This window comes from Numida meleagris, chromosome 9, assembly GCF_002078875.1.
Source record: "Numida meleagris isolate 19003 breed g44 Domestic line chromosome 9, NumMel1.0, whole genome shotgun sequence".
Classification (NCBI taxonomy): Eukaryota; Metazoa; Chordata; class Aves; order Galliformes; family Numididae; genus Numida; species Numida meleagris.
In genome coordinates, this window is record NC_034417.1 from 2102921 (window position 1) to 2115766 (window position 12846).

The 12846-nt window shown below is 50.4% G+C and overlaps 1 long non-coding RNA gene across 15 annotated transcripts in view; it reads right to left on the reverse strand.

Moving 5' to 3' along the window:
• Positions 1 to 12846, reverse strand: part of LOC110403976 — a 120541-nt gene that overhangs the window by 47390 nt on the left and 60305 nt on the right. The gene's annotated exons all lie outside the window — the stretch shown is intronic.

Sequence of the window (12846 nt, forward strand, 5' to 3'; positions counted from 1 at the left end):
CCCAAAGAAATGTCCTTTATCTCTAGGTTTAGTGATCTAGGTTTAGTGATGGAGGCTGAGGTCTAAAAGCACAACAACCCAGCAAACATCAACTGCTTTGGAGCCGCATCACAGGGCAGAACAAATGGCAGGATTTAAGGAGGGAGCCTCCTGCCACCATACACCTCTCAGGCAAATATCTGCAATGCTGCCTCAGGGGACAGAGCTTCTTGCAGGAGTATTGATGCACAGCTGCCGTCCCTTCAGGGCTAGTTCATGGTCCCAGGGGGCAGAGTAACACAACATCGTGTTGGGTAGCTTTAGCTGCTCCTTCCTCTGCCTGAATTGCTCTGATATTCCTAGGACTGTTGAAGGTATTGGCCCAAATGCTGCCATCGTTTTGTTTCACTTCCTGAACGATTGTGCTCCTGGGTCTCTTTAGTCATACAAATATAGCAGCTGATTTGTCTCTGCACAGCACTCAGCGAGATGGAGGGTGCCAAGTTCCTCCCGTTGATATAGGCTGTGCAATCATTCCAGCACAGAGGCTATAGAGAAAAAAAAGACTGAGGGTCCTCCTGACTCTGCTCCTGCTTACCGAGGCTTCCCAGCCTGCCACAAACCACTCCTCCCTCTCCATCCAAATTCCCTCCCTGCCTTCCAGCTACACCCCATTCCTGCTCCCTGTTGCCACAACACCACGCTGCTAGCGAGTAGCACTCCAGAGGATGCCCTCCTGCCTGGCTTCAGCTGGTGGGTCTCTGAAACTCCTTTTACTATGCTAAGCATCACAGGAGAGAGCTGGCTTCAGGCACCATGTCATGGTCATCCAAGACATTTAACTGCCACATGCTCCCTGGCCCACACTAGCCACCACTCTCCCAGACAGCCCTGGACACAATTCAGGGGATGGCACGAGCCAGGGGCTGTCAGCAGCAAACTGCATGAGAGGCCAAAGTTTAGTTGTATCAGCACAAACCACACCATGCCACTCTCCCTCAGGACCAGAGAATGGATGTTGGCTCGTTATATTTACTAGAACAGATACAACCTTGGTACAAATCAGTGTTGGAGAGGCCAGGAAAATAATCTCCAGTTTTGTTCCTCTAGGGCTCAATCCAGTAAGAGTTTGCAATCAGGCACTGTACCCTCCATGCCAAGGAGCTGGAAGAAAGCTGCAATATCAAAACCCAAACATTCAGGGTAAATTGCTTTGTGCAACTCTGAGCCTCTGTCTTGCTTTATTCCTCATCCAAATCTGATGCCATCAGGAGGGCTGAAAGTCTCACCAGCTACCCACGGCAGCAGCCCTTATGATGGAAATCTGGAGGCCACAGATGCAGGCAGGGCTCTGTGAGTTCCCAGACAGGACTGGGTTGTCTGTACAAGTCTGTGGGCTGTCGCTTATTTAACAGACACACAAAGAGACCTGAAATAAACTTCAGCTGGGAATAGGCTGCTTCCAGGAGCATCTGCAGGGATCTGCTGCAGGGAACAGCCTGATGGGATCTGCTCTAGGAAACGGTGCTGTGCCACTGCAGCATGCCCGTGGACCCCAGGTAAGCGAGGACAGCATGTGGGGCTTCTCTACAACAGTCACTGTCTGGAGACACTTGGGCCACCCTTCTGGACCGTAACCTACCCCAGCACTGCCTCTGAGCAGCTCCAGGTTCAGACCCCATTTCTGTGGGCCCTTTGTCACTTTCTCGAAGAGGAGAAATCAAAAGGAGATGTCTCACCAAGGAAAAGGGCAAGCTGCCTTGGCTGCACGCGCAGCCCTCTTGCTATGGGATCTGTTTCTCTCTTGCTTCAGCCCCACGCGCTGTCAGCCCCCGGTTCATTAGCACCCCCCGCCCAAGCACGTGCCTCTGCTCCCTGCCCGCTCCCAGCCCACTCTGCACCTTCCCCCGGTCCCACATCACCACTCTTCCTGGATCAGCAGCAGCAGCTGCAGCACAATATGCTCCACAGCTTGCAAAGGGGGATGGGAGGAGGAGCAGCAAGATATAAATAAATAAAATAAAATATGTCTGGCTTAATCCTTTTATCACTGTACTTCTTTCAGTCGTTTACAGAGATAATAATCGCCCGGGCTCTGCAGGAAGCACTGATGGAAGCAAGCACAGAAATCCAGTGGCAGCACCCCGCTCTCTCATCTGCTGTCACCTGGGTGTGAGGCCAGACAACAAAGTGGGACAGGGCCGGGCCGGCAGCTAGCCCAGCACGGCCACTGCGAGGGAGCGGGTGGGCAGCAGCAGGGCCAGGAAGAAATGGGGAGGGGGCAGAGCCAGAGGCAAACACCTCTGCAGAAGTGACAGGAGTTCAGAGAGAGGAAGCAACATAAAGTGGCACAACGGTAACGAGGAACAGAGAGAGAGAGAGAGGGAAGAGACAATACGGCAAAAAGCAAAGCCAGCACATGCATCAGGAAATTTAAAGCCTGTCAGCAAAACGCTGCTTTCCTTGCGGACAAGGAGAAGATAAATGAGAGCCAGAGGTGCCACTGCTGGTCTGGAAGACCTGCCTGAGTCTCCTGGCTGCTCTGCCCTGGCAGCAGGAACAGCTGGAGCAATTCAGATTCCCTGTTGTGTCCCAGTGCTCCCCTAGGTGCGGCCAGGCCTCCTCATGTCCACCAGGGTCTCTGCTACATTTGGCAAGGAAGCAGGAGAGAAAAGCTTCTTTCAGGGCAGGGGCAAGAGAGCCACAGCAGGCTCCTCCTGGGGAAAAGCGGGCTGTGAGCTGCTGCTGGCCGAGAGCCACCCCAACATGACAGCAGAAAGCTCAGCATGTGCGCTCCTCTTATCACGTGTTGACTCAAATGCTCCCACATAAAATGGCAGCTGTCTCTTCAAGCAAACACATGCCTTCATAGCTTTAAAGGGCAGTGGATCAAGGTCAACTTTTCCCAAGACTCAGCTACCTCCTTTTCCTTCCTGGACCATTAACACAACTCTTCCAGGCAGTGAGGTTCCCTGACGTGCAGCACCAAACCCAGCCCCACTTTTCCCACTCTCTCCCCACTGCAGAGCCCCTTGCCAGGTCACCAGGGCATCCACAGCAGAGCCGCCAGTCTTGGGCTCCTGCCTGCCTGAGCCCCCTCCCCCTACACTGCCAGGGTACCCTCTTAAACCTGCCCTTCGTGCTATAAACCTGCGACTGATTGCTGAGCAAGACACTTCCTCCTGGCTGATTTAGCAGGGACTGTTGAGGAAGCTGCAGTTTGTCTGGATTAGAAGGATTCATGCGGCACGGCACGGCCCACCTGCCTGTCTCCTCTCATTGCCATCCCTGCAGCCGAGCCCTTCTCACTGCCCCAGCTGTCCTGCCTTTTCTCTCCAGACAGTCTTGAGCATTCAGAAGGGGGAGAAGTCAGGCAGGGACAGAGGTGTGGGGCTGCCTCTGCCCTTTTCTTTCCTGCCATAAAGCTCTCAGGGCCAGCTCTGCAGTCAGGGGAATATTATCTCTCCGTGCTGCTGTTAATCTCTTTATGGCATCATTTGACCCTTTCTAACGTCCATTGATTTTTGAACTCTCCTTTGCGGCAACTCTGCATATCCCTCCGGTCTAAATTACCAAACATCAGCGCTGGGGCAAAACACGGGACCAAATAAAGCAACAGGGAAAAGCCTGTTCGGGAACCACAGCTTCACCGCTCACCGGTCACGTTGGTGGCCCCATGGCACACCTGGCAGCAGGTACCAAGCTGCCTGGCACCATCCCTCCTCTTCCAGCCCTGTGCTGCCCCAGGCACCATCACACCCTTGGCAAAGACATTGCCACCTGCACAACCGAGATGGCTGCACTTGCTGCACCCGAGGCTGCAGCCACAAGAAGCTGCTGGCCAGGCCCTTCTCAAGAGGCCTAATAGGGCAACTCAACAAGAGGTGACGGCTGCTGCTTTTAATTTAGCTGTGAAATGACTTCTCGTTCCAGATTAACATGGTCTAATTTATTTCTGTTTTCCCGAGCTCACCCCTTGTCCAGCAGCGCTGTCTCCTTGCCTCATTCTCACTACTTGTCCTAATGAAATACTGAGCTGTATTGTCTACTATTATGGTAAAATACACAATATATCACACTGATGCATTCTGTGAGTATGACATAAAAATGACGAATGTGCTCTGGCCAAACATTTAAATGTATTCATCTCGCATTAGTGAAAAATGAATATTAATACGCTGGAAAATGGCTCAGGTGATGAGGGCTTTGTGTCATACTGGAGAGGACACTTCATCCCTTCCTCATTTTTCAGCCGGCGTCGGCTCTGCTCCTAATGCGGGCCTCAGGATATCTAGCACAGGCCGGCTCAGCAGAGCTCCAGCCAGGGCCATGGACAGCGAATGCAGCGCAGTGCTGAGGCCTGTAGCAGCAAGAGAAATGGAGTCACCGCCCGGCAGCAAGCTGGGCTGGGCCTTGGAGTTGATCAGGAGGCACCTCGGCCTCCTCTGGGCACAGGGCTGGAGTGGCAGAGCTAGGAGAGCCACTCAGAGAACTAACACAGCTATCTGCAAGGCCCCCTCAATGCCCCTGCCACCCCAGTCCATCATTCCTGGTCAGAAGCACAGTGACCGTGAGCTACGCCTGCCAGAAGGCTCTGTCCCTGGCTTGTTGGCATCCAGGACATCCCAGTTTCAGGGAAGCATCCAAGCAGCAGGCCCTGACAGCCTCATTTTATCACTGCATTGCTAGGAGGACTACACCAGGTGAGCCTGTGCTGTCCAGAACTGGCTCGGATAAATCTGGAAAGTTAGATAGTGCCAGCTATGTTTTACTCTCTGGGGTGGCTGTGAAGTCTTAATGTGGTCAGAAAGAGTAAGAATTTGAGTATTTATCTGCTCATCAAATTTGTGCTCTGCATTTGTGGATGTTTATGGCCCTGTCTTTTTAAATTCCACCTTTCTTGCAAAGAGCAAGTAACTCTTCCCAGGATCTCGACCTCGCTTGACAGAACAGATTTAGAGGGCCGGGGTGCTATCTAAGTGAAAATGGTCCTGGCTTTCTCTGCACTGCAAATACCTCATGACCTGTCTTGTGTTTGTTAGCATCCCTACTGCCACTTTCTTCAATCTCTGACAAAGGCAAAGGTCACCACAAGGGCTTAATGGGTTGTGGGACCAGTTGATCAAATTTGGACTTGGCTGGATTCACCAGCCGAGCACAAGTTTGTCTTAGCTTTTCATAATTACTGCCCTACTCTGTGAGGTGCTGTGGAGTAGCTAATGAGTGCAGTGACTATAATATACTTTACAATTAGGCTCGTTCATTATTCCTTTGTGTGATTTCCATAACCACAGCCATATCTCTGCAAATTTATAGGGCATGCACAACAGCATATACCCAATGAGGAGGAAAAGCAACAATTCTGATGTATTGGTATAAAAAGCCCTCTCCTCCACTCTGATCTGAACGACTCGGGCACTGCAGGTGGCTCCATCCAAGGCCTGCACGCTATCGTTACCCTCATGGCAGTGCCAGCAGTCTCTGGCTCCCACTGGACATTCACATGCTCAGAGACAGCCCTTGCCCCACGTGCATCCCATATAAGCAAGACAAAGTGGGGAGAGGTGAGGAAGATTTTCACCTTATCCTAGTGGTGTCTCAAACAACACTTTCAGGAACAGTGGCTCGGTTGCCACAGCTTTGCCAGGTTTCCTGGTCACAGTGCCCCTGCAGCAAGGCTATAACCCAGCATCAGCGGTGGTGCCGAGCTCACCAGGGCTTCATTTTTCTTCCAGGAGACAAGCAATTCCAAGCCAGGCCTATCACATGCCCTCTCTCCCTCTGGCCAGTGTTTCAAGACAAGACGAAGCAAATACATGCCGTATTATCACAAAATTCAGGACTGCGAACCCAGGGCCAGCCTGACTGCTCCAGAAATGCACACTGCCAGCAGCCCAGGCCCCGGGATGCCTTCCTTGTGCCCCAGAGCCACGAGCTGCAGAACAGAACGAGCCGCACGAGCGGCCCCGACGGAACTGCGCGTACCCGTACCGCTCAGCGCTGCCTTTCATCTCCAGCGAGCCGGCCTTTCTACAGCACCATCAATACAGGATGGAGAAGGAATCGTTAGATGTGGCACTTCCATCAATATCTCTAAAAGGAACAGACGACATGACAAAAGGTGAACCTGAGACCTCTTCAGCCTGGAGACAAAGAAATTACAAGGATCTTTTATTCTAGATGGGTTAGCATTTTGGTTTATATCTATATCTATACCTAATTTATATCTCTAGAGATAAAACATCCGTTTTTCCTTTGTAAATGGGAAGGGGAGACTGAAAGCTACAACCTTTGCCTGGAAGACTAAATGGCCTTTGGAATAGGCCGATAAGTGATAAAAACAACCTGCAAAAGCACGTATCCTTGCATCATTTAAGATGACCTTTTAGAAAGGAGATACGGGAAAAAGGGAAGAAGATGAGGAAGAAAAAATAAAAGCTGGGGAAACAAAATTTTAGAACTAAACATCCACTGATGGCGTTTGAAACAGCTGCCGCTAGAACAAGAAAATAAACATAAAAATAAAAGTAAAAATAAAAAGAGATTCAACGTTTTATTTCCCCCTATCAAACAATATATCCCAGCTAATGGCAAGAGAATAAAAAATTACCCGATGCAGCCTGCGAGAGAGGCAAGAGAGGAAGAGGAGAAAGCAGGGGAGAGGGAGGAGAGAAAGGTTATTATAAATGTGTCAGGCTTGTTTATGGCCCTTTATCAGCAAGCACAGCGGAAAGAGAGAGGCACCGTTAGCGCATTTAAAAAGTGTTTGGCAGCTTTGTTTGGGAATGTAAATAATCTTTATATTCAGGAGCATTTACGTTCCAAGGAGCATGCAGGCACGTGCCCCCTGCGCTGGCAGCTTCCTGAAGGACCTTCCGACAGCGCCGCGGGGCCCACAATGGCGTTCGATGGAAAAGGCCCCGCAGGGAAGATGAAGAGGTTTAGGGGAGTACTGAAACCCATGGGAAAACCTTCAGCCAAGGTCGGGTGCTGGGCTGCCTCTCCTGCACCCTGAAGCCAGGGGGCAGGTCCCACTCCCAGAGCTGCTGGGCACCAGTGGCTCAGCTTCGGTGCGCCAGGGCCCGGCCACCCCTGCGTGCTGCGCTAGCCTTGCCTTGGGCTCATGCAGCCCATCAGGAAATCGCTCCCCTTGCTTATGGGGAATATCCGTTACCAGGGGTGCCCCGGCTCTGGAGAGGGCCGACATCCCATTTTTCACTGGTAGGTCACGGAGGGAGAGCCCCAAAGAGCAGCGGTGGCAGAGGTGAACCAGAAGAGTTCAGAAGAGAACGCGGAGACAAAGGAGGGATGGCGGTGCCCCCCCAGCGCGGCGCGGGAGATTCATGCTCCTCAGATTAATTCCAAGGCAGCGTTTAACGCATCTCCCTCTGGGGATGAAGGATTTGCCCTGTGTTTCAATGAGACGTTCCAAATCGCGCTCATCATTCTTGGAAATGGCGCTTTGCTAAATTGTCACCTCGCAGGCGCTGAGGCGGGCACGGGGCCGGGCGGCGTGCGGTGGGACGGCTGGCACGGCTCCGGGCAGCACCACGGGCACGGGGCAGGCCACGCCACAGCCATGGGGTGCCACGAGGAGCCCTGCCACACAGCGATGGGCCACAGCTGAGCCCTGAGCCATCCAGCCCCAGCGCCACATCCCGCAGCATGGAAACACGCACAAGTTTGAGAAGCATCAGCCGCTACTGACCAGGAGGCACCGAATGGAAGAGCGAAGGCCTTTTTTTCACCCTGTTACTGCTACCTGAGATTCTTCACAGTTGCTTTATGGAGAGGTGTGGCTGTAATCATAACGCATGGATTTTCTAAAAGCAAAAGGCGAATTCTTTAAACTCAGCACTTTGCAGGAGGCACCGGAATACTGTCACACCTGCAACACCTGCCTGCGAAGGAGCCCGCAAAGCACCTTCCCCGGTGCAGCCAGCTGCCTGCAAATCTGCACCTAAAGGAACTCAAATGCAGGTGGGTAGTATTTACTGCAAAGCACGACCTGCGTGCGGCAGGGGAAGGAGTGCTTGAGCAGGAGGAGTAAATGACTGTCGCAGGCAGAAAACCCACTGCAATTCATGCATCACGCAAATGGTTGTGTATATTAAAGCAATGAGGACAAAGGGTATTGATTTAGCACAAGTATCAAGAGTCCCAGGTGCTAAAACCTGAAGAAATACAAACTGTGCTGGGCAGAATAACAACAAAACGAAATGATAAAAGGATATGAGTGTTTGAAAAGACGCATAGGACGGGCTATAAATTCTAATAATCCATATTTCTCGAAAGCAGCAGCTATTGACTCAAAAACAAAAGAGCAGGCATTGTAATGTAACAAATGTCAGACGGGATAGCAGCAGGAATTCAATTTGCTCTGGCCATATATCAACTTGAAACTTAATGTAATGGCACGTAGTTAAAGCTGCACCCTCACTTAATGGCTATTACCAGTCCTGGGTGGGTTTTCCAGCAAGCATAAAGCAGTGAGTAATTGGCCCTGCTCTGCCTGCATCACTGCTAATGAAAAAACGCCCTGCTATAGCCTGGCAGCAGCAGGAGAAGGGGAAGGCAGGGAACCCAGGCAGAAGCAGGCAGCGGTAGAGCTGCCAAGAGCTTGTCCTGCCAGGATCCTGTGAGAGAGCTTCAGGAAACATCTCTGGGTCTTTGCTGACCAGCATCTCCCTCGTATAAAGGGCTGGATGCTTAAAGCAGCCCTGACACCCCCATTAGCCTCCGGTGTGATCTGGATTCAGGTCCATTGGAAGAAGAAGAGGAGAAACCCTGGATGGTTACACCTCATCCAGCTCCTAAGCATGCACTATTTATTACTACTCGGGCAGCGGCTCTGCAGTCAGCCAATTAAGGCTATTGTAATTACTTCTCTTCAGCGACTGCAAACAGCCGAGTTAAACGACAGATTTCCCGTTCAACGGTTACTGCGGCTGCTGAAGTGAAGAAGCAGAAGTGTCGGCATTGCTGAGAATATGCTCTGACCATATGTTAGAGGCAAGAGATGCTTACCAAATGGATGGAAGAGGTGGCGGCAGGGGAGGAGGGAGGAGGCCTGGATGTGGGACAGGAACCTTTGCAGCAATGAAGCATCCAAGGCAATCAAGGGAGGGCAAAGATGTAATGCAGTCCTCATCACTTTATTGCAGATGGGCAGGGGCCTTCCCAGCAGGCACATCCTAGTTTGTACCAAGAGCAAAGCTTGCAAAATGCCATTCCACATTTCAGGATGCAGTTTTGGAACAACCAGAAATAAGACCAGCCCTCGGGAGAAACTCTCTTGGGTCTGTCATTGAGCCCAGCGCGAGGCAGGACAGGACTCAGGGAGGTCAGCTGGTGCCGTGCTGACCTGTCTGCAGCACAGCACGACCAGGTATATTCCACGTCAGAAGTACGGAATTCTGGCCTTTGACTTTACTCTGTGGGAATTACACTTTCAGTGCTTCTCAGGAAGCTGCTTAAATGCTTTCTACAGCCTTTAATCAAAGCAATAATAATAACAGAGAGCTTGGTCTCAGCTTTGTCTCATCATTTACCAAGAAATGCACGAGAGCTTGCAAAGATGTCTAATGGGACATGGGACACTGCAAGTAAAGGGGTGGCACAGCCAGTCTGCACTGTGCCACTCTGCCCCAAGACATCAGTTGAGTCTCCCTGCAGAGAGGCTGAGCTGAGCAGATTGTGACTCTGGCTCCCGGGGACTCCAGCCATACTCCCCAGGGACAGGAGGTGCTCACGCTGCTGAGAGCTTTCCTGTATCCATCCACGGGTGAGGACACAGCCTGGCCACGACACCACAGAGAATGAGGTCAGCCCTCTTGCTCAGCACGGCACTTGGTGTCAGACTCAGACGGGAGGGAGGAAGTAGATTCTAGGGTTGATCAGAAAGCCAACGAATGCTTATGGAGCATAGGAAGCTAAGTGTGCCCGTGGGAATCAGGCCTTACGAGAGAGAAAGCGGAAGGGGGAGTGAGTTTGCACAAACCCACAGCCCGGATTAAATCTTGCCTTTAAACCCTGAGTTCCAGCAACAGTATCTGTTTTAATGCCTACAGGCCTTGCTTCCCTCAGAATCTCAGCCATCAGTCTCCTGTGACTGACAGCTCTAGCAATGAATCTCTTTTGAAGCTGACAAAACTCACTCTGAACTGATTTCCTCTGGAGCTCTGTTTATCTGAGGCTGACACTGAAGAAAGCTGCTCGGAAGCAATCAGAGCTGATAGCAGCAGCGTCTGTTTACCCCCCAGACCTGCACTGATGCAGCAGCAGCCACCAAGCATGGCCAAGGCCAGCCTTGGCAGGAGCATTGCCTGCCAAGAAGCAGACGTCTCGTTTTCTGTTCCCCGGGCCCCTTCCCCTCTGTCGGCCAACACGCTGTGGGCAAAGCCTCAAGGGCACGCAGGGCAGGCTGCCTGGCAGAGGGGGACCCAACTTGACTCACAACGCAGCAGCTGAAAATATTCCTGGCGTCTGTTTTACAGCGCCATAAAGATTTTATGCACTGCGTTTAGCCTTGTGTCTCTGCATTCATCGCGTTAAATGCCGAGCATTTTACTTTAATGCCACGGTGGCTACAAGCAGGAATACTTAACTTCAATAAATAAGAAGTAATCACATTTTCCCAGTGAATGGATTGAAAATGGCCACTGGGAGAGTTCGCCTTCTGAAGTTCAAGGCCCAGGGCTGTCGCTGGGGGTTTCCAGTGAACTGCAGACACTGTGCAGCATCTCCAGAAAAAAAAAAAAAAGTATAAATAATAAAGCATATGCATCTTTTAATTGAGGAACTGGTCTGTAGCTTGGGCACAGCATGCTTGTGCCCAAAAGCCAGCATTAAACATTCGAATTTAGGCAATGGAAGGAAAAGGGCCAGAAGCAGATGGACTAAAACTCTATTGCATTTGTGAGTAAAATCTACTGGAAAAGCACATTAGCGTTCCTTGGGAACTAGAGCATTTCATCGTGGAACACACACACAGAAGAGGAGCTTCTCAAGTGAGTCCAGATTACCTCAACAGACTGCCAGGCACAGCTTCTGCTGGTCTCTGACTAGCTTCATCCAGGCTTTAGACACACTCCTTTCATCTACCTGGAAGTAGTGCCTGCTCCAGGCACTACAATCAGCTGAACTCCTCTGCGTGCAGTCACTCCTCCCTTGAGGTGGGAGCTGGACCAGCACACAAAGCCACACTTCAGCCTGCAACCTAGATGTCTGCCATTAGGAAGAGCTCAATGACTCATGAGATAATGGCTTCGTTGTGGCACACAACCAGAGCTTCACCAGGAAAGGAATGTAGGCTAGCATGTATTAACCAAGTATGTCTGAGATGATACTCTGTAAGAAGACTTGACGGAGAAGGTCAAAACCTAACCACATGTCTCCTGACAATGTCAAAACACCTTGACACTTTGATAGGTTCACACACGGTAACTGTATTATACTTTCTCTCTCCAAATGCATTTTCCACCTCTCTCCTGCACCCCCGACCTCTCATCCAAGAGACAAGAAGCACAGGGTGAGTAGAGATGATGCCTAGTAGAAGGCAATACTGGTCCCTGCTGGAAACATTCTACTTGCAGTTCCCAGATTGCTAGACTCCAAAACCACATGAAGATTCTTGAAGTTTCAAGCCATCAGCTTCACTAAATCATTCCTGAATAATTTACTGTGAGACTCTAGAAGTGGAAACTGAGATGCTGGTTGACTTGCAGCCATGCTCTGCAGCTCACCCATGGCACCTATTCCCAGCCATAGGAGTCACTAGGAAATAGGACGTGGAGATACAAAGTACAAAGCTCATTTGCTCTCTCCATCTCATTCTTTACAGCAAAATGGCAACTCCGAAGACAACAACCAGACACCAGTGTTGTCCCATGACTGGTGGTCCGCTAGTGAATACAACAAGATTTTCATTTTCCTGCAGCAATCAAGAGATCTTCCAGCAGACCCCTGCTCAGCTCTCCTCAACTCTACACGGTGATCCACAAGGTCTCTAACAGCAGCTTGCACAACATCACCCAGAATACCTTGCCTGCCTCCCTTTGAAGCTGCGACCTGATTACCATAAGCAAGGCACTGCAGATGTACCTCTGCAAGCCCAGAAGCACCAGGGGAAATGAATATATTAGTATTTATCATATTAATGCAGATCAAGCTGGGTATTTGTTCTGACATTTCAATAATAGCTTTTTCTATTTTTTTTTAGTCAGCAGCTTGTATTTTCTTCTGCCTTAAATAATTCATTGTTACATTAAACTTATTTTAAATTGGGGTCTTTTTTTTCATCAAACCAAAACCTTATTTGGATGGCCAAAGGGGAGAAAGAGTATAAATGAAAACTCTCACTTTTCTCTCCTCCCTTCTTTCATTCCCTCTCTTTTTTTCTCTCTTGTTAAAATCTCTTAATCAAAGTGACAATCTGTCTTTCCCAGGAAGGAAGCTGGCGCCTTTGAACAGTGCTGCTCCAATAGCTCTCTGCTTTGATGTGGGATTTAACTTCTGCCTTTAGCAATCTCAAGTGCCTGTGTGTGCATGCACTGCGTGTATATGTGTACCCATGTGTGCTTCTGTATGTGTCATTGCTGCACATACACATCCCAACCCCATCCCCCAAAAAAAGAGAAAGGGAAGGGGAATACAGAAAATGCCATGACTACACACAGCAGTGACGTGATCCCTGAAGAGATGCTGTTGAGCACAGTTCAGAGGGAACCTTGTTTTAAGCCTTTTCCCACAGAATTTTTCAGTGACATCTTCAAGCCCTTCCATCAGCTGTTAACTTCAGCGAACACAGAGCAGCCTTTTACAGGAGACTGACACCCTATAGAAGGGCAGGTATGTGCTGGACTCTGT